The sequence below is a fragment of the Protopterus annectens genome, chromosome 17.part0 (genome assembly GCF_019279795.1).
Source record: "Protopterus annectens isolate FY-2018-M chromosome 17.part0, PAN1.0, whole genome shotgun sequence".
In the NCBI taxonomy this organism is placed as follows: Eukaryota; Metazoa; Chordata; order Ceratodontiformes; family Protopteridae; genus Protopterus; species Protopterus annectens.
In genome coordinates, this window is record NC_056751.1 from 620815059 (window position 1) to 620837795 (window position 22737).

At 37.3% G+C, this 22737-nt stretch overlaps 1 long non-coding RNA gene across 1 annotated transcript; it reads left to right on the top strand.

Annotated features, from left to right (window-relative positions):
* The first annotated feature begins 4532 nt into the window (after positions 1–4532).
* LOC122791647 lies at positions 4533–22721 on the top strand. Its single transcript, XR_006363181.1, has 3 exons — positions 4533–4551; positions 8458–8499; positions 22680–22721. It is a non-coding gene; the product is annotated as an uncharacterized LOC122791647 (long non-coding RNA).
* Positions 22722–22737: the final 16 nt, after the last annotated feature.

Below are 22737 nucleotides of genomic sequence, written 5' to 3' on the forward strand. Positions count from 1 at the left end.
GCTTGGGGTGGGGCTTGGAATGCATTTCTACCTTCACCTAGGAGGATGCAGTTTGCCTTGCTGAAGTTTTTAGTCTGGTTTTACCCTTTGTGAGTTCTGGTGTTAGTGTCAGTTCAAAGGTGACTGATTTGTGGTCAGTTTTAACTAATGAGGGTCTAACAGTTGCAGCAGTGCATCTGTTTGACATGTTGGCGAGGACCATATCTAGAATGTTTTTTCTTCTTGTCGGGGTATGGGCAATTTGCTCCAGGGCATTTGAATTCACCAAGTCAAGGAACGTTTGTGCTAGTGAGTTTGGGTAAGAGTACGTTTCCCAGTTGATGCTGCAGTAATTGAAATCCCCCATAACCAGTGTGTTTGGTAAAATTTGGATTGTTTTCAGTTTGGTTAAGTAAGTTTCATGGGTGTTATGACCCATGGATGGAGATCTATAACTGGCTAGGATGTGAAAGGGGGTCTTACCCACTGTAACCTGGACCTGGAGTAACTCCATGGGCTTGTCCAGTCTAACTAGACATGAGGTGAATTTATCTCTAATATAGATTGAAACACCACCTCCTTTGGTTTTCACACGTTCCTTTTGAGGTATAAAGATGTGGAAGGTAGTTTAGCCTAGCAGAGCCAGAGTACTCTCTGAGGCCTTAAACCAGGTTTCTGTGACTGCACAGACATCTACATCTTCAAGTGATAGAAGTACTTCCAGGGAGTGCAGTTTTTGGTTTAAATTCCTAGCATTTAGCAGCATGACCCTTATTTTGTCCTGATTGGTTTCTGTAATGTTGTTTTAGTGACCTTGCCCAAAAAAGGCACTATGGGGGATTGTCAGCAGCTGAAAGCCTAAGGGTGCCAGATTTAAACCATTTCTGGCAAAGCAGCCAACCATGCCTTCCCAGGCAAACAAGAACTGGATCTCCTTGGAATGACACCAAAAACTAAGCCAGTTATTGAAATTAATATTTTTTTGTTTATACAGTGGCATCATTCTAGGTGAGGGTAGTATGCTGCTCAAGGCTGGGGACATACCTGCCTGGGACACATACTCAGAGAGCTCGATCATGTCTCACTTCATATAGTCCAGTGAGGTACATCTCAGGTCATTCATACCAACATGAACTTTGACACAGTCATAACGGTACTTGTTGCTGAGAGCATATACACACATATATATATATATATATATATATATATATATATATATATATATATATATATATATATATATATATATATATATATATATATATATATATATATATATATATATATAAACTGTTTTCACTTTGATTCTCTATTTAATGCATAGTTTAAAAAACAACACATTTCTTAACTACCATGTGTTTCCTGTCAAGGACTGCTATTCTTAGCTTTGGCTAGTGTACAGAGTGTAGTCAATGTAGGTATATACTGCTTGTGTAAACTTTTCTTATTATTTATAAAAGTTTAAATGTGGAACAGTATTTTATTTGGGCAGGGATGAAAACAGGGCATACAGAGCTTATATTTATGATGTGACAACTTATATGTCATTTATTTCTGTCAGATGAAATTTAGTTCTAAGGAATTTCTGACAGGATTTTAGTGAACTATTTGTGTATTTACAGGGTATGTAGTGCTTGTCCTTATACAGCGACAATGCGCCAACCATTTATTTCTCTTAGACTAATTTTAAATCTAAGGTTTTCTGACAAGATTTTAGTATATTGCTTGTGCATTACCATGGTTTGGGGATTTTCTACTATAGAGTAACTGTAATTGCACTGATTGTTTAGGCTTTTGACAATTTAACTTTTTACTGACTTGTTCCTCCAATCCTAGCCATATCTAAAAAATCTTCCTTGTTCAGAGCAAGTATACTTATCCCATTCTCGCTGGACCAACTTTCTCACTTCCAGTAAAGAAAAATAACTTAGCTGAGAGCCCTTGCTGAGTACACAGGCTCAGTCCCCACCTCAACCAATAGTGGGTGAACCTGCAGTACCCATTGGTTGTTCCTCAGACCAGTCACTTACCTCTAGCTTCCTCTGATGTGGTATTTCTGACCACCTCAATCTGAGGATTAGTCACATCCTCTTTGGCTGTTGCAGTATCTGCATTCTGGCAGGGAAGAACCATTTTTTTCTGGGACATGGATTTTCACAGGGAGATGCTACTAGATGAGTTGGGAGTGTTGAGACATCCTCACGGAGCACAGATTCTTCTACTAGTTTTCTGCAGTAGATATCAATTAATCAGAAACAAAAAGTTAAACATTCTTTACCTGAAGACATGGAGTCTCATAAAAGAAGTAATGTTCCTGCCTTAGATAAGAACCCATTCCAGATACTCAATCTTGGTAGACAGCATTCACTACATGTTAAGCAGGGCAGTGAAAGGGAAAAAAATGACCTGAAGAAGAATTGTCAAATCAATTTGGCATACACAGAAACAGGACTTTGCCTCCTTCAGTTACTCAAACCCAATTCTCTGATGATGAGGTAATCTATCCCACACAACCTTGTTTGGACATAATTTCCTTGCACTTATATACTCTCAAAATATCATCCTACAGCTGTTTACCTTTAACAAACAATGACTGACATGGGTGGATGTGACCTACATAATCTACATTTATTATCGACATAGGCCTATAGTCATTAGATGACTTGGGATCCTTCTCGAGTTTCAGAAGTGGAACGATTAATGTTTTTTTTTTTATTTTTATTTTTATGAAAGGGGACAACTGTCTGTTTCCATTATTGCCTTTAAAACTTACCAAAGAAGTCACCTCACCTGAGAAGCGAATTGTGTAGCATTTTGTAGACAGAAAAATTATCTTCCACCCCTCTTTCCTTTCACATAGAGAAAACAGTGAATTTCTACTATAACTACTATTATTATTACAAAATTAATCTGTGCACAGCATACATTTTAGTCAGTAAATTGTATAAATTTTTATGACTTTTACATCTGGGAGTGGATGTTTAATCTTATTGACTCAAATTTTAACTCTGTCCCTCTTAATCCCTCCTAAAACTAGTGACTTTTGGAGGAAAGGTGGTGAATTACACTTAATAAATAATGACAATAATTAAGAGTTATAAACTTCTTTTACTTCAGAAAATGTGTATTAATTCATATGCTCTGATTCTGTCAATGTTTCAAGTTAATAGCATTAATATTTTAAAAGTGCCCCTTATTGTCCCTGATTTTTTCTTGACTTGTCCCTGATTCTGTTGAAATTTGTCCCCAATTGGTTGAGAGGTCTCGTATAACATATCAAGAAAAAAGATGCCAAAGGCATGGGCACATAGAAATCATTTGCCCTGGAGATCATTCCTGATATATTTTGTTGCCAGGTCTTTTTTGAGTAAAAGCTGCAGGTATTGTGATATAAAGAGCACATCATAGGATAGTGCAGTTCATCAGTTCTTTACACGGGCTCTGTCTGAAATATTTCATTTATTTTACACCTTTACAACATTAATACTGTATAACAAGAACAGTCCCATAGGTGTCCATCTATGTGGCTGGGGACAGATGCTTGGGAATGCACACAGCACAAAGGGAGGATCTGAAATAGGATAAAGTGTCCAGAATCTATCACTTCTGACCCAGAGGTAGGGTAGGGAGTTTACTGCTGTCTACAAGATTTCTGCTGGAAAACAAGCTCCTTGCATGCTACCATCAATGAAAAAGACAGAGACAGGCATCTAATGGGTAACGTGGCTGTGTGCTTCATGCATAATGATGTTTTTACACATTGTATTTCTGACTGGGAATTCTATCTAACTATCCACAACACCTGTCTGCCTCTGTCTACATGAATCCACACTCCCCATCCCATATGGTTTAGTAGCTGAAATGGTCTGGCCTCCAAGAAGGGGGGGGGGCTGCTTGGTAAAGGGACACAGCTGGGAATATCTAGAAAACAGTAACTGATGTAGTCAAAGCAGTGAATACGGGGGTGTGAAGAAACAGAACTGACAAGGAAAAAACATTGTCTTAACATAACTCTTTAATGATTGGTGTAGATAGGGAACAGTTGAAAAAAGTGAGCATAAGGGGTGTGATCTGTTTTTCCTTGAGGATCAAACCCATAAGAAAATGCGCACAGTTAGTAAAATTAATTTTGCTACTCTGGAATAAAGTGACATCTTATTAATTATTATTGTTTTTATATATTGCTGCTGAATACTATTTATTAGTTTCATTTCTATTTACCTTGCAAATACTTCATTAAGTCTACTTATTTTGTGCAATGTTGACTACAATCTTTAGAAAAGCATTCTAACATGACAGATCAAAGATGACTAATCTAACAACATAAACAGAGAATATTGCTAAAAATTGTAAAGCTGTGTTGACATGTGGGTTGTCCTCAGTGAATATTATTAAAAATGGTATAATTATATCCAGTCATAAAGATTTTGAGTTTACTCGCTCCATAGTTTTCCATCTAATGTAAATGAGTAACATAACAAAAGTCTACAAGTGTGCCACAGTACAACGGCATAGTGATAACTGTTTTTTTTTTTTCAGCTCCAACAACTACCACAACAACAACAACAGAAGGTAAACAATACTTCATGTACTAAGATCTTTCTAAGGTTGAACCATCAGGACTTCTTATAAAGTAATATGATTATGGTATTGCTTCTTTGTTTTTTCCTGGGTTAATGTATTTAAGAAAATTACAAGTACAGTTTACCCCTGTCATATTGAATATAACAGAAGTAGGTTTTATGATCTCTTGACATGAAGCATTCAACATGGACAGGATTACTCCCAATGCACCAAGCAATTGTAAAAGAACAAGGCAGATATATTATATTACTCTTTATTTCTCTGAGGTTTAAGTAATAATGGCTTTGGCACAAAACATGTTCAGAGAAAAAGCCTCAAATAAACTTTTAAATCTCACAAGCAGTAAAGTTAATAAAAAAGTGAATTTTATTTGTGCTCTGTCATGCTACATACATTTTGTATTATACAAGCTTTAAAAGGTGATGTGCTGTATTTCTTATTATTGCACAGCATGTATTTTCCCCTAAAACTTACTGTCAGTGTATTCAAACTAATGGTTATATTCTACAAATGAATACTGTAGACCTACTATTTCCTCAAGGAGTTGTTCTACTCACTGTGTGCTTTCTAATAATCCATAACAAGACAGTGTTACTGTGCAGTTTGAAATCTTAATAAAATATGGAAATGATGCACACGTTTTTAAAATATCTTACAATGCTAATATGTAAGAAACTGAGCATTCTACATGCCAGCTATGACGAGCAAATCTGTTTTCTGAACAGTGTCAGATGACATAATTTTCTTAAAAGGATTGGGAGGGTGGCCTAATGGTTAAGGTGTTTGCCTTACAAACACAAGTTGCAGGGTTTGAGTCTTACAAGGGATAACTGGCTAGGCTTAAAAAAATGGCTTGCAAGGGCAGTTAGCCTAGTACTAATCTATGAACCTAAAATTGGTTCATACCACTTTGATGATATTAATGCAATTATGGGTTTATTGCTCATGATAACTTCTGGAAGAAACTGACATCTGTTGATGTGCTCAAGTTAGTGACTTACCTATAGGGTCTTTTTTTATTACCACCCTTTGACTGGACTGCAGTCACAGCATTATATTCTGTTCAATTACTACATTATTAAATAAAATAAGAAAATATTTATGTTTCCTGTAAATTGGCACACTCGTACATAACTTATGCAATGCATATCTCACGCAAAATTTTTTAATGAACATACTCATTTGTGTCACAGATGACCCCTTGCCTCCTAACAGAAGATATCATTCCGTAGATTTGGATGATAATATACAGCTGTTGCTAATATTCTTGGCTAACAGAACAAAGATATGCAGCTCATAATGTCTCCATGTTACCTACCTTCAGTGTGTGCCATTTTTTGCTGTAATGCATTCTGTACATGGGTCAAAACTTACACTCTTGCTGGTAAGCCGTCATTGCATTATTTAAAAATATATAATAAATATAGCATGCTTTCTGTGCATTTTCAGAAACAATCAGTAACTTCTGGAATGTATGTCTCTCATACTGTTTCACTTTGCCCACTTACTAATTCAGAATGTACCATGAATCCTAATGCAGTTGGCACCATTCTTGAGATATTGCTATCCGTAGGCATGTATTACTGATATTCCTAATTCTCTTACATGTGGATCACAAACACACACACACACACACACACACACATACACACACACACACACACACACACACACACACACACACACACACACAACCATTTATACACATGCATACACACCGACACACACACACCGACACACACACACACACACACACAAAACCATTCATACACAGACACACACCTACACACACACACACACACACACACACACACACACACACACACACACACACACACACACACACACACACACACACACAACCCTTCATACACACTCAGACACACAGACACACACCTACACACAGACACAACCATTCATACACATGCATACACACAGACACACATGTACACCTATATATCTACCCACCCTATCCCCAACTAACCCCCTACTGTGATCTACACTAAAAACCATGCTACTGGCATTTGCAGACCAGTTTAAGAGAGAGTGGGACAAATATTTGTCCCATCTGCTTTTTGCATACAGAAAGGTACCCCAGGAATCCACAGGTTTATCACCCTTCAAGTTGCTCTATGGGCATAGGGTGAGGGGGCCTTTAGATGTGATTCGTGATGAATGGGAGGATGAGTGTGACTCTCACAAGGAGTCAGTTATGACATATGTCCTAAACCACACGATAAGGCTTAGGGAGCTCATAGGCTTGGCCCAAGAAAACCTGGCAGGAGCCCAACAGCAGAAAAAGGTCTGGCATGACATGAATGCCCACACCCAAGAGTATACTGTGGTACAGCAGGTTGTATTGCTCATTCTTGTCAGACACAATAAGCTGCAGGGACCCTTCAAAGTGGTAAGGAAGGTCAGTGATGTTAACTACATGGTAGAACTGCCAGGCAGGAGGCAGGGGCACATACTGTACCATGTTAACATGCTGAAGCCTTACCATACTAGGGAAGCCCTTGTGCTAAGTATTTGCAGTGGGTGGCAGAAGGTGTCTGAGGGGATCTATGGCTACAGTTAGCCAGCCAGCAAAATGCCAAGTTATTAAGATGGAGCCTGTGGTTGCAGGCATATGAATGATACTGCAGCACTATAGTAGGGTCAGCAGTGCCAGTGTAAATGGGTTCTCAAGACAGGGCATGGGTTATTGTAGTCCCAGATAGGCTCATTCCTCTCAAGCAATGTTTCTCTGGGGTCACTCGAGAAACTAGCTTGAGTCTTTAAAGGGGGCAGAGATGTGATGATGTGAGGTATTGCCAGCTATACCAGGAGAAGTAGGGCAGTGGATGTGTAACATATGCCAGCATAGCTAGCTGAGGTCTTGTAAAGAATTATATGTCATTTGTATATCAAACTGATTTGTACAGGTGCTTGTGATGAAAATGTATTTGTAAAGCTGCTTGTGTAAAAAATGTACAAACAGTGTGCCCTGCTGGACTGAAAAGAAATACACCTGTATGTCAGACTGTATTGTAACTGCTGAAATTAATATATTGTAACAGAGGATACTGGAAGAGGAGAGGTTAATCTCACTCTAGCTAACGGTGTCACATGGTAATTTATTCCACTGTTATGATTTAAATACTAAAGGTTAGAATGTCCAGATTCTGCCTGATATTTTGGACTGTTCCTCATAAAATATGTGTTTTTTTTGTTTGTGGCAAATCACTGAGGACTGAATTTGCTAAATATTGACAAGCATTTGAGTTTCAGGCTTCATATCCTTCAGAAAATGCATTGTAATACAAGACCTTTTTTATTCTAGCAACTTTCTAAGTTTCTAAGAGCAATATTTAGAATTTGTCCGTATTTTTGGAGCTTTGTCCCCCCATTACTTTTGACTTTGTCCAAATTTTTTGTGCTAAGAGGTTGAGAGCTATGCCCACAGCTGTATCTGGAATGATAGACTCGGTACAAATGTGAATCAGTCTCTCTTTAATGACCACAGTGGCAACTTGAAAATCTGCCCTTTTACTTGTATGAGTTGCTTCTGTTTGTTCAGAAATACACAACATATTGTGCTACGCTTCTCTATCACCTTCTAGTTATACAAACTGAAATGAAGGCAGAATAAATTTGGTTCTGGAAAATTGTTTAACAATCACAAAATTCTGTTTAGTAACACATTACTCAAGGCTCACATGTCTCAAACACTTATAATCTATCACAAGCCTTAAACTGATAACTCACATAAGGACAGAAATATTCTGATGTGAAAGTGAAGGAAACCTGATTTAAGCTCTTCATTTAAGGCAAAGCACTCTGCTGTCTGCCCTGTTGCATGAATCCATAAATTGCAGTGCATGTGGTCAGTTAAATGTATCTCTTTTATTACAGTTACAAGTCTGCCTGAAATATCAACATTTCTTTCTTCATCAGGTAAGACTGATTTTTTTTTAAAATAATTTGTGTTATAAAGCAATTTTAAATGTTTTATCAAGTGTAAATAATGAATACACATCTGTGAGGATAAACACTCTCATTTTTGTTCATAAGCTGTTTACTTTACAGTCTTGCCATATTTAGTTTGATCTATGTAGCTATGAAAGAAATATTTGATATATCATGCAAAATTACAACAAACAAAATAATAAACTATATTTCTAATTTATACTGTCTGGCTGTAACACTAAGAGCAACAGCTTGTATTTTCAGCTTCAAGGACACACAGTTAGTGATCAGAATTTACATATCTAAATATAGTTTTGATTTTGATCAAACAATGGAAAGAACTTTCCCTGTGTTGCAGTTACAGGTCAGATAACACCCTAGGAATGGTAGCTTCTCTCTTGAAGCATTATATATAGCATATAGTGTAAGAATCACTACATTTAAGGAATATTACAATGGGTCATCATCCACAATGAGGGGCATGGACTAGATGGAGGCCCTCCAACTGCATACATGTTGTCCAAATCATGCAAATATTGTCAGTTCCTGAACACACTGGTAAGAATCTTATAGCAAATGTAGAAGCCTTACTCAAAAACCCAAAGAAAATGTCTTTTCCCATGTATCAGCATTGCTAAATATACTAATCTGGTAACCACTTCTGACTTCAAAGTATATGCATTGCATTCAGTTCTAGTAGTTCCAACGAGATGAAAATAGCTGTGACCAAAAACACTTTCAAGCATTTGCAATTGAAGGACCTGGTTTCAATAGAGTACTGCAAATTAATCTGGGTGAGACAGCTCTGTGGAATGGCTTATCATAATGTGGCTGTGTGGAATGGTTTATCGTAATGTGGCTGTGTGGAATGGTTTATCGTAATGTAGCTGTGTGGAATGGTTTATCGTAATGTGGCTGTGTGGAATGGTTTATCTTAATGTGGCTGTGTGGAATGGTTTATCGTAATGTGGAAGGTGGTTGAAAGACTGATGATGTTGATGTCAATGACTGTGGTGATATAGAACTGTTATAGAGCATGAAGATGATGGTGACAATGATGCATGTGTTCCTATTTAATAGCAAAGAAAATTAATCAGTTTTCTACTTCTTCCAGTTCAGAAGTCCTTGTGCCCCCACATCCCCAATGAAAGCATCTATGGTACCCATATCCACACCATCCTCCAGAAGAGGTGGTATTATTAAGAACTAAGAAAAAGAGTATGGACAATATCAGTCTAAATCAGCTGTAAATTTCTAGCACAGAGCACTCTGAGTAAGCTAGATTCACTTGTGTGCTAAACCCTGACTTGTATTTGATTAGTCATCTACACCTGTGAGTAGCCAGCAGGAGAAAATAGGAATGATCATCTGATGGCCAAAATTTCTGTCTGGAGGAAACAGAGTGGGGGGTTTCACCAAAGACAATTCTCTGTAGCAGCATACAAGGCTTGATGGGGATGCACAGATGATCAGCTGTAAAAAGGCTTTCATAGGAATGGAGCACCAGTGGTGCCAGAGTTTGTGTGGCCTGCACATCTGGTACACAGGAATAGAGTGAGAAGTAGAAGGATAAATATAAAATTATCAGGAAATGGGAATGAAGTCACCTGTGTGCATATCTTACCTCTCAGTATTCAGGAAATAAGGGTGCACTTTGAAAGAGTAGTTCCAGTGGGAAGGAAGGGAACCACCATCGGGCACATGGGACACTGTGAAGTTCTATATGCAAAGTAGAATGAGGAGAATTAATACATCAATATAATGTCAAGTATGTAAAAACAGTACTTCAATAAAGTCATAAAGTTCGTATGGGTAAGGAAATATGTCTTACTGATGCCACATCAGACAGATAAGCCGTTGACCTGCTACCACATTAATTTATTTCAAAACATGACTTCATATCCGTATTATAATTTCTTTTTTGCATGCTACCATTTGAGAAGTCTGGGATAGTGTTGTTAGAATGTGTTAGCAGTTTGGGAATAGTGAATAGGGAAAACTGCTTCATTACTACTGATACATGAAATACGGCTGCAGCTAATGATTATGCTGTTGCTGCTGCCTATACCACATTCCCCAGCGCATTAGCATTATTTATAAAAAATTGTGCTCCTCTCTAAAAGACAGAGTGGCTACAAACAAGTGGGATCTAGTGTTGCCAAAGAAGTAGAATCTTTTCTGTGTGGATTTCATTTTACATTGTCTGTGTAGAACAAGGGTATGTTAGTTTTCATAGGGAGGGTCTAATTACCCTTAGCACTCTGTATCAGTGTACTGCAGCACTCCTGATTCAAACTTTGACCTCCTCATTCACACTTCCTTTTTCCTCAACCACATCTCCCAGATACTTGAAGCCGTTAATGTCTTCCAATATTTTCCCTTCTGTATTAGTTTTAATCTTCTTTTGATATCACCCATTTGTTTCATCTGTACTCAGTTTCTTCCCATGTTCCTGCAGTTTGCACTCCATCCCTTTGTCATTTACAGAAAGTCCAGTTTAGAATGTGCCTGTAGTACCACATCATCTGCATACAGCAACTTTGTTGATTGGTCCCCAGTGATCTGTTTGCTAATGTAGTTCATCACCAATAAAAACAGGAGTCAGCTTGGAACTGAACCCTGATGCATACCTACTCCAACTGGGAACCCCTTTGTGAGTCCAACACTGCTTAAGCTTTAGCCATTAGGTCCTCACGCATAGCCTGCACTAATTCTACCAATGTTTCTGACACTTTGAACCATTGCAGGACTGCCCAAATTGGCTTTCTTGCAATCTTGTCCCATGCTTTCTCAAATCTAGATATGCCCATTTCAACGCCTTCTGCATCTCCATTTTTTTTTGTTTTCACTATCTTGCACTCTTTGTTACAGTTAATAACCTCCTGGACTTCTGTATTCTATCAACAGCTTTCCTTATGTACATTATTGGCATACCTGTGTCAGCCACTTATCTCTTCTGTAGTCCTCACATGCCATTAAAATGCTGACATCCTTCTTCATTAACTCCATCCATTTCTTATTATTATTTTTGAGAAGCTAGAGCCCTGAGTATTTCTTTGAGCTTCTGTGCCTTCTTACCAGTCAACTTCCAGGTCCTCATCCCAGTCTGTTTTAGCTTTTAGAGTTTTTCTCTACATTGTTGTAACTGATTCTGGCTATCAATGTTTTAAGCTCTGAACTGACCGCATCACTGGACAAGATTGCAATTTCTGATTTTACTCCAATCCCTTTCCTTACTAGGAAGAAGTTTACATAGGTTACAGTTTGACCTTGTAACTGCCTGTCTCAGTGAGCCATGTGTTGTCAGCCATTAAGACACTTGCCAGACAGAAGTTTATAATGGCCTCTCCTATATTATTTAGCTATATCGATATTAATGTTAAATATAAATATTACATCTAACATTTTATTTAAAAATGAAAGTTTATATGAAAGAGGAGCTATTCTACATATTATCTGATGAAAGTTTCATTTGTTTTCTGACTATAAATTGCTTTTAATAAAGGCTCTATGACACTGGAGTAAAGACTGGACAAAAAGAAGCAAATTAATGATGCATGAAAAAAGAAACCAAAGCATTTGAAATATGTAATAAATGTAAAGGGGAGATGTCAAAAAATGTGAACTAGTTTACTAAATAAAAGAAGGTACATAGTGAGGCTGTCTAGCAACACAAGAGTAGAGGACAGCTTCTAAAATAAGATATTTCATTTGCTAGCTACAGGCAAGTGAAACAAACAGATTAGCTGTTTATAATAGACATTTGCCAGCCCAAAGGACTTAATATTTCCTTACCAAAGACTAAAGGGACCTTCACTCTGCTGTTTTTTCAGAGTGTTAGCTCTACTTCCTTAAGAAAAAAATGTTTATAGTTAATATGTTGTTTAATTTTGGGTAAGGAAGAAATTGTGTGTTGTTCTGTTGCAAATAAGAGATTAGGTTCAGTTGTGACAATACTACACAAAATATATAGCATGACAAAAAATTACAGACAAAGACTTTTAAGGACCAGTTTGTAGCAGAGGGTTCTGCTATAATATGCTGACTTCCTTTAAAAGGGCATTGGAATAAGGAGTCAAGAACAAATGAATGATAGGCATGGAAGACTTATACTGTTGAGAGTCTATTACCAGCACATAAGAATGACGCTGGCTGCAGAAGGTATTCCACTGAAAACATTAAGACAAGATATAATGAATATTATGAGAGACGTTATAGACTTTCATCAAGGGTGTTTGGTAGTGGCTGAAGATAGGAACATTATAGGAAATAAGGGAGATGTCTCTGGAGGGCCAAGATATAACAGAGAACTGGTTGAAGCCAGTATACTTAGAGAAATATCTATATGTATTTGGTCTCATTAATATAATGAAAATAAGGACAGAATAAATGGAAAATATAAATTTTTAGTGAAATATGACTGTTGGGTAAAATTAGACAGATGTAGCATTTTGAAATAATACTGCAACATAATGCAAACCATGAAACCATATAATGTCCTATCATGCACCTATAGAAATTACATTTTGTAAGCAAGTAAAAGTCAGTGACAAACACTTTCTTCTGTAAAGGAAGCCATAGGACGGCACAGTGGTGCAGCGGTAATGTTGTCACGTCACAGCAAGAGTTTCTCCGGTTTGATTCTCGGCTGAGGTGCCTTCTTGGTGGAGTCTGCATGTCCTTCCTGTGTTCATGTGGGTTTCCTCTGGGTGCTCCAGTTTCCTCCCACGTTACAATGGCATGGGTCTGGAGCATTTCTCCCCAGGCCTCGGCTGAAAATTGGCTGGTTCCAAGTCGGACTTTCCCCAGTTAACAAATATAAAATAAAATTTAGTGATAGGGTAAATCAAACTTTAAGTGAAATGTTATTAGATATAAATCTAAACAATAAACAGCTTGCAAAAGATCAGGATAATTCTAAACTGAAGATTAGAAATGTAGTCACAGAAAAAGCAAATGAGATATGGAATAACACCTGCAGTAGCAGTAGGTATATAGATTTAAAGAAACAAAAACAAAAAAAGAAGTGGGACACATCAGGCTTATGAGCAATTGAAAGAAGCTGGAATGTGTATGCAATACCACTTAGAAAATATGAATGAACATAGAGGAACGACTTTAAAAGAACTGCTTTTTGATGATATCCTAGAGCAACCAGATTGTTGGCTCAACGTTTCAACCAATAAATGGTTGAAAGAATGATAACTAATACCAGGAATTGTAAGAATGGTATGGTGAAGTGGTCTCAAGAAAAATTATGAATGTAATGGTAAGTTATTAGTGTATACTATATAGACAAGATATAGGGGTTGAGAGCAACACACTGGATATGGTAACATATTTTAGACAGTTAAAACTTCTACAGTTAAAAGAAATAGGAAGAGGGCTATTAACATCATAAATAAAGGAAACTGAAATTAAAGACTTAATGATAAACCAAATACAAGAAAAACTCCTGGGAGTATTGGAATTGTAATAGATACATGAAGAGGAAGGGACTTGAGATTCTAAAAGTCTGGCTAGTACTTTTTAACAATATTTTTTTTATTTCTGAGTGGGGATGTGACCTCATCTTGGAAAGAATTGTAGTGATATTTATAACTAAGAAAGGGGAAACATATTCCTGTTCCTGGTCACACAGACCCATTTTGGTTTTGAATCATGACTACAAAGTGCTTACGACAATTTTAGCAAAAAAATGGCAACAATATTGTCAAGAATAACAAGCTTGGATCTGTGTGGGTTTATAGACAAGTTTAATAGAACCTTTATAATTCAAATAGACACTTTGGGCATTAATAATAATATAGTAATTTTATTGGGTTTGAATGACAGCAAAACATTTAACAGAGTGAGTTAACAATTTTATGAAGAGATCTTTTGTGGCAGTTGTTTTTTCACAAACATGGACAGCATTTATATTTATCTACAGAGGAGCCCAAGCTAATGTAAAGCGTGGAGGTGAGCTGTGCATTTAGTCTTACAAGATAAATTAAGTTGGGTGGTGATCCACTTTTACCATTACACTTTATTTTGAGCCAGTGACATAAGACACTCAAATATCTCTGGATATAAATGGAAAAATACAAATGATGAAACGAACAGTTTAATTAGTAACATCATGTCATATGTTACCAATCCAAAACATGATATGAAAATTATATATGATAAACTGAAATATTTTATTAGCAGGCTATAAAGAAAATAAAGCAAAGATAAAAGCTATAGAAATGAAGGATTTCCCATCAAACATCTTTGTACAGGACTTCCCTTTCTGTTCAGTGATGACAAGATGAGATAATTGGAAATGTATTTGAAAGAGGATGTTGAACAAACAGCTAAAGAAATATAGGAAGAAATTACTCAAAAGATCATAGTTAAGATAAGACTATGACTACTTCAGGCTTATATGTATCAACTGACAGATCAACTATAGAAGAACAAATAAAATAAAGAAAATTAAAGAGATTTTTTTCTTGGAATAAGGTAGCACAAAATATTTGATTTAGAACTTGGAATATATGCCCAACTGGATGCTTATGACAAGCATGGTGCACAATGGGACAACGGCAGGATTGCATATAGATATTTGGGTAGATTTAGGAAAGGAATATGAAGAGTTTTATATATGCTGGATTTGAAAGGACAGTGCAGTATAAAACTAAAAATGGCATGGAGTGAAATATTAAATAAAAATATTACAGATGATCAGTGGGTTAATATGTCTTATCCCTTCATATTCAGGTAACCAAAAAACTTAGAATAGAAAATGCTTTCACAAATATTTCTGTACCCCTAAAAGACTTGATGTTCCCACAGACAACAGGATTATGTTGAAGATGTGATGACTCAGAAAAAGGTTCTTGAATTATATATTTCAGAAATATACAGAGTTGCTTCAGTACAGAAGTGAACTGAACAATATAATAAAGTCATATACTAATAGAAAACCCAAGACAGACCATCAAAAAAGGAAATAAAAATGATGACTGCAGAGATTAAAAATATGGAACTGAGAACTATTAAAGATAGGAAGCAGAACTCCTAGCATAAAAATTGGCTATGTAGAATTCTGTAACGAAAATTGGACTTGAAAAGGACACTTACATAGAGCAAAGCACTTTAAATGCACATATATTTAATAAAGCAGACTTAAATGTATATATGTTTATATGGTGTAAAATATCTGGTCCAGTTGTTAAGATTTGTAATATAGTGAAAATAAAACAAAAATGTCACTAGTTAATTCCTGATCTGAAATTATATTGTAATTAGTTAATGTGTGTCCAGCCATCAATCCATAATTCCTTTTTTCCCATTTTTGCACATGGGATTGGGGTGTCACATCAACAGTGATCATCATCTAAAGCCAATATTCATACCACTGGGTGGCTAGTTAACTTGTATGTTTAACTGTTTTTTTGTTTATGGATCAATGTCAAATCAAACTGGAGATTAAGAGTAAATATACTAGTTATTCATGATATATGGATTTATGCGTGAATGGGTGTACCTTTGTTGAAGGTTGTGCATCAGGGCCGGCAGCTCGGCACGTAAAAATCTACTGCCAATCATTAGCGGAGAAGATACAACAACATGCCAGCTTTTGAAAATTAAATGTAAGCACTGATTATATGACATGAGGCTACTTTATTAGCTTTATACAAACATATAACTATAAAATGGCTATCACCAATCAGTGCCAAAATGACAACAATGCATGGAGATTGTACAATATGTATAAGTGAAAATGTAAACATTCATAATGTATTGCTCTATAAAAAAATGTCTACAGCTCCTGATGTCATTGTGTCTTTCTAACAATAATCACTGGTAATATTACATTGATCCAAAAATGGATTCTTTGCAAATCTTGAAATAAATCATTTTCTGAGATATTAGAACAACTGATAGAAAAAACAAGTATAAAGCGTCCACACATTCGATGAAAGACAAATAGAAACTGTTGAATTATAAATGCGTCTTTGATGATCACCATTATAAACATGCAAAGAAAACAAATATCACATAAGATAATGCAACACACTGAGAATAACTTTTGAATGTTCTTTAAGACACCTACCAAGTGTTTGCTTATGGTTATGTCTATAATTTACTCAGATGAAGCATGCAGTCAAGGATACCAGACTTTTGCTCCATCCATCCTAAAACTGGAAATCATTTTAAGAAATTCTAAAGTGATAGTACAGCATTTAAAAGGTGTCTGTAATTTGATGTTTTTCTCTATTTTTTGTTGTGTTCCTATCTCTGGAGGTAAAAGTTGAAATCTATGCCCAAACATGATCTTTTTTACAGATACTGATAAGTGATAACTGATTTTTCAGAAAAGGGTCAAGAGAGGAATGACTGTCCTAGAAAAGTTTTCAGTACTTTGAGACATGTTAAAGAAGCAGGGTACAGTGATATTTATAAAACCAAACTAAAGTAACAAACATTCAGGAAAATCACTGAAATGTGTGAACACTGACAGTGGTTAAGATGGAAACTTTGCAATATCCATCAGTCTCATTGCTGCAGTAGTCTGTGGGTTTATCCTGTCAAGAATACCAACCATCCAGCTTCCAAAAAGCTTTCATCCCTTCCCACAACATCACTCTGATGACTTATAGGCTAAGCCCTTTTGAAAGGCACTATATAAGCAGCCAGAGTGACTAAAAATCTTCAGAACTTTCTTGCCATCTTATTCATATACAGTGCTGAGACCTCACAGGAACAGTAGTCAGCCTAAGGCTTCCTCTTTGACAGATAACTCCCATTTATGAAATAATTCCACACTTACCTGTATTTTTATTGACTAATTTTTTTCTGTTTTTGACAGATATATAGTATGCCTTTTTAATAATCAATAATATTGGACCTTTTTCATTGTAGGACTGCTACTTTGGTTTTGTGTATTGCTGTCAGGTTTTAGCTTCATTATTTAGGCTTAACTGATTTATTCATTAGATTTGCATGAATTATTTACATCGTGACAAGTTATCTGACAGACTTTTTATTTAGCATCTCACTTCAGGGAAAGTATCTCTGTTTCTAACAGGATTTTTTGTGTGCCGCTTGTGTACTTTATAGTTTATTGGGACTGTGGGGCTTTTTGAGTGTTTTTGTGCTGCCTGTGTGCAGTAAGTTACAATTTAACTTTGATTGACTCTTTTGAGTGCAGCTTGATGGCAATCAGGCCCCTTCTTTGGCTACAGAATGGATACTTACTCTGGTCCTTCTATCAGCATACCTAACAAGAAAAAACAGTTAAAAGCATGAGCCTTTGCCTTCAACATGGGTTCAGTTATTGCCTAAGCAGATGGTGGGTGACTCAGTAGTAGCCATTACTCTTTCCTCAGACCACTTACTGGTTTCTTTGAATCACTCTGGTATAACTTTGCCAGCCACTACTGATCGGTGTCAAACACATCCTCTTCGGCTTTTGCAGTGTCCAATGTGGGCATGGAAGATCCATTTATTTTAGGTATGGAAGACACTCTGGGATGGTTTTCTTACAGTGGCCAGGGAAAGAGACCGCTTGCTTAGGATGCTATGTTTTCCCCTAGTCAGCCTTCATCCAAGGATTTTCTTAGGGGGAAAAAAACAGAAAGTTAATCATTGTGATTAACAGAGAAATGGTATCGGTTTGTAAAAATGATGTTCTTACCTTGACCAGGACTGTCAATACTCAGTCCCCATTGCTTGCATCTCTACCTTATTCATCCACTTCCAATGATGAGTATGCTTTATCAGGTAATTCTGATGTAGTGATAGGATTTTATTACCTGAGGGTTCGGTAGTCCAGTGACCCTAAAAATATACAATTAGAGCCTTTTCCCGTCTATGAGACTGACTCTAGGCTAAAGGATGTGTTTTTGTTGGAACAGGTGGATGTTCCCCATAAAATGGATTGATACCAAAATTTATTACAACAAGAAGCCCCTTCATATTGCTTCCAATTTTTTTATTATTGGAAGATGTTTTTAGTGCCACCTGCAAATCACCTAATTCCCAGCCATCAATCCTTAATAAAGCAGATAAAGTCTCTTAAACTAATAATTATCTTTTTTCTCAGCCATCTCTGCTACTGTTCCTGATGTGAACAGTTTCCTTGCCGCCCCTAACTCTGTTCCTGGAGATAAAGAGGGTAAACTGATAGACTAAGAGACTCTTTTCTTCCTCCGCTTTAGCCTTTAGAATACTCAGTTATTAAGGATATATGTGGACGTTTATGCTGAAATGTGAAGACAGTTTGAGAGTTTTCTACTTTCAGATTGACTGAAGGTAGGTCTTATTTGAATCTGATTATATCTAAGCTATCTCAAGTATCTAAACATAACTTTAAAAGTGTATATGATTGTGCTGATGCTGTTACTATGATGTCTGCTTTGGCTACTGTCTTAAGAGGATTTGTCTGAATAAGTAATCAAAAGTTTTCAGATGATTTAAAGTTAGAAATTTTGAATCCCCCCCTCCACCCCCATTGACAAGGAAGTTTTATTTCTGCTATGCAGGTCCTCAAACAATGAGATGAGAGAGGAAAGTATGCAGGGATTTTCTAGGATTTTTTCAAAGGCGAAACAATCAGGTGGTGTCACCTGCAAACAAGCAGACACCTAAGAAGAGATGGCAAGAAGGGACAAATAACAAAGCCAGAAAACAAGGAGCTGCTCCACAAAATAGACAGGTACCAGCATCAGACTGAATTCTAGAAATATGGTTACCTTCCATCCCACTATCTCCTGCCCCAGCATCTCTTCCTCTTTTTCAAAATCTGGTCATTACTGATCCTTTATGGCAACAGATTGTCTCAGACAGCTGAGTTTTGAAAGTGATCCAAGAGCGTTACAGTTGGCAATGGATAGAAAATCCCCCCTTTTAAGGGGATTCTCTCCACTCTCCCAATCAAACAGAGTTATTTCCCCAAGTGTTTGAACATGTTAGAAGCAGGAGTCATAGAGCATATTCCTGCAGAACAAACAGGCAAAGGCTTTTACTCCAGAATGTTTCTGGTTCTAAAGACCACAATTGCAGACCAGTATTTTTCTCAATCTTTTTGCGAAAGTTCCAAAATTCAGGATCTTGACCCTTCAAACAGTGTTAGCTTTTGTTCCATATTAGAATGTCATGGTAACCTTAGACCTCAAAGATACTTACCATCACATTCTAATAGCAAATAATTTCAAGATTCATGTGTAAAAATTCTATCTTATTGTATCGTACAGGATTGTGTTCCTAGGCTTCCTGACAGACACTGTGATGCAAAAGGCTCTCCTTCCTCAAGAGAAGGTTGATTTGTATCTGGAAATCTTCCTTAACTTTTCTTGTCAGTCTCAGGCTATTGTCAAAGAATTTCTCAGGATACTGGGCCTCATGGTTTCAATGCTTCTCATAACTCCCTTTGCCAGATTACATATGAGAAAGCTTCAGCGGTGCCTCAAGAAGATGTGGACCCATAATTCTCATCCTCTGGAGTTTTAGATTCCAGTCATGGGGTTTATAAAGTCAGAACTGCACTGGAGGAGAGATCAGATGGCTCAGAATCCAGGTCTCCCTTTTTTCTTCACCCACACCAACACAATCTGTAATGACCAATTTCTCAGATTTTGCTTGGGGAGCAGTTTTTTTTTGGGGGGGTAAAAGTACAAGGATTGTGGTACAGTTCAACCAGACCAAAGCACATCAGTAGCACAGAAATGTGGGCTGTGATTCATGTTATAATGTCTCTGCATTATCTGGGGGACCCAGGACTCCTACAGATCATTACAGTCAACACCACATTGATGTGATACATACACAAACTGGGGGACACGTGGACGTAGTCTTTATGCTGGGTGGCAATGATAGCTTAGGAGTTAGCCCTTCAGCTTTCTTTAACTCTCCAGGCATTCTACATTCTGTCAGAGCAAATCGCAATAGCAGACAAGCTGAGCAGGGCCTGGACAGGCCGTCATGAGTGAAATCTCAATGAAGAGGTCTTCCAGGAACTGATCTAGACATGGGGAACACCTCAGATAGATCTGGTCACCTCCTTTCAAAACAGGCAACTAAGCAAATTTTGTTCAAGGCCTTGAGAACCATCTGTATCATGCCAATGACCGGGGATGTTCCGGTATGGATTTCCATCCATTCCAATGATTTCCAAGGTAATTCTGAAGATTCATAAAGACTGTCCAGAAATCATTGTGGTGACTCTCTTCTAGCCCAAGTAAAATTGGTTCTCCCTTCTTATAGAATTGGCCAGAAGAAGTTACCACAAGCTTCTTCTTAGACTGGATCTACTTACATGACAGGGAAGCTTTATACACCCTGATCTCAAACAACTTCAACTGACTGCATGAATGATTTAGTTTGGATATCTATTAGACACGTTTTCATGAGGATATGTAGCAGGTACTGATGTAGGCTAGAAAGCATGCGAATAGCAAATCCTATATTGGCAATTGGTAAAGGTTTGTCTAGTTGGTGCCTAGCCAATAATGAGGGGCCCATCAGTGATTTTCTGGCACTGGTACTCAAATATTTATGTGCGTTGCTATCCTCTCCCGTGTCTTATTCTACTGCAATGGTTCATCTTGTGGCCATTTCAGCAAGTCTGCCATGAATCCCACTCTTTCCACTCTGCTTGTTGTGAAACAGTTTCTGAAGGGAGCTGTGCACCTGACAACTTCCAGTAAACAGATTCCTCTTCCTTGTGATCTTAATTTTATGCTAGAAAGATTATTTACATTACTTTCTGAACATGCCTGTGGGGCTGATTTCATGTTCTTCCCTGGAAAACTGTTCTTCTCATTGGTCTGATGTCTGCAAGAAGAGTATCTGAGTTGTAGGCTCTTAATGGTAGTAGAATCCTCTCTGGTACTTCATAGGGATACGGTCATTGGTCACTCTGCATATAAAACCTACATTCATGCCCAAGGTTGTTTCAGAGTTCACACTGAGTCAGGCCATCTATTTCTCTGTTTTTATCCAGATTCTGTAAGAAGGGAAAAAAAGATTCTTCATACTCTGGAACTGCATAGGCAACTCATGTATTATACTGACAGAACTAAGTCCTTCAATTATGCTAACCAGCTATTGATTTCCAATTCTGGGTCTAAGAAAGGTAAACCCATCTCCAAACAGACTACTTATATGTGGTTCTCTTCTGTTGTGGTGTTTTGTTACTCACACCATGGCAAAATAATTCCAGGCAGTGTTAGGGCACATTGCACTAAAGCTTTAGCTTCTACAATGGCATACTGGAAAGTGGTTGATTCTAGAAGCATTCAGAGGCAGCAACTTGTTCCTCTATTCATATTTTCAAAGCACTATAAACTGAATTCCTTCTCCAGGTCCAGAGCAGGCTTCACGAGGACCATTCTCCAGGAGCTTCTGGATCCTTATTCTTCCACCTCCCAGGTTGGATAAGTTACTGCAGTCTACCCATAAGCTTCTCCAGCAGACAGAATGATAAACACAGTGAAGTTGTGTGAGTTGCACTTCACCTTAACAGTAGACATTTATATTCTTCACTGCTGCAGTAGCCATACCGACCCATCACCCCCCTTTGTCATATATAGTTCTAATGTGGAATCTTTGTTAAGTTCATAATGAATTCCCCTTGTTTAGTTACAGCAAGAAAGCTCTGAAGATTTTTAGTCACTCTGGCTACTTAGTTCCCTTCAAAAGTGCTTAGCCTATAAAAGCCATAGAGACAGTGTGGAAGAGGGTGAAAGCATTCTGAAGTTGGCAAGATACACCCATAGGCTAGTGCAGCAGTGATGAATTCAAACATCTACTGTTATGAGTAAGTAGAACTTACACAACTGTACTTTCTCTCTTAGTGTTTATATGGTTGTTACTGTTTATTTTTTCTGCATTTATGTGGAAAAACTGCTGAGGTGGACAACTTATCTGCTATTCTAACTGCAGTTTCCCATATATGTATATTACCTGTTGAGGACTAGCAGTTTGTGATGTACATGTCCAAGGGCACTCATTCTAGTTAAAAAGCTAAAATGTTATGCTCAGTAAAGCCATGCTGAGGCCTCAAGTTGTGGCTGCTGAGCAGAGCATGAGAATCATCCATGCATGTGCTCATATGCAGTGACATTTTTACATGGTAAGCAGAGCTGTTCTTCATTAGAAAATTAACCATACTATTGTCTTTTCTTTTTATCATATAGCCACAGTACTTCCTACTACAACTACAACCACAACTACAAGTAAGTTTACCTGTGCAGG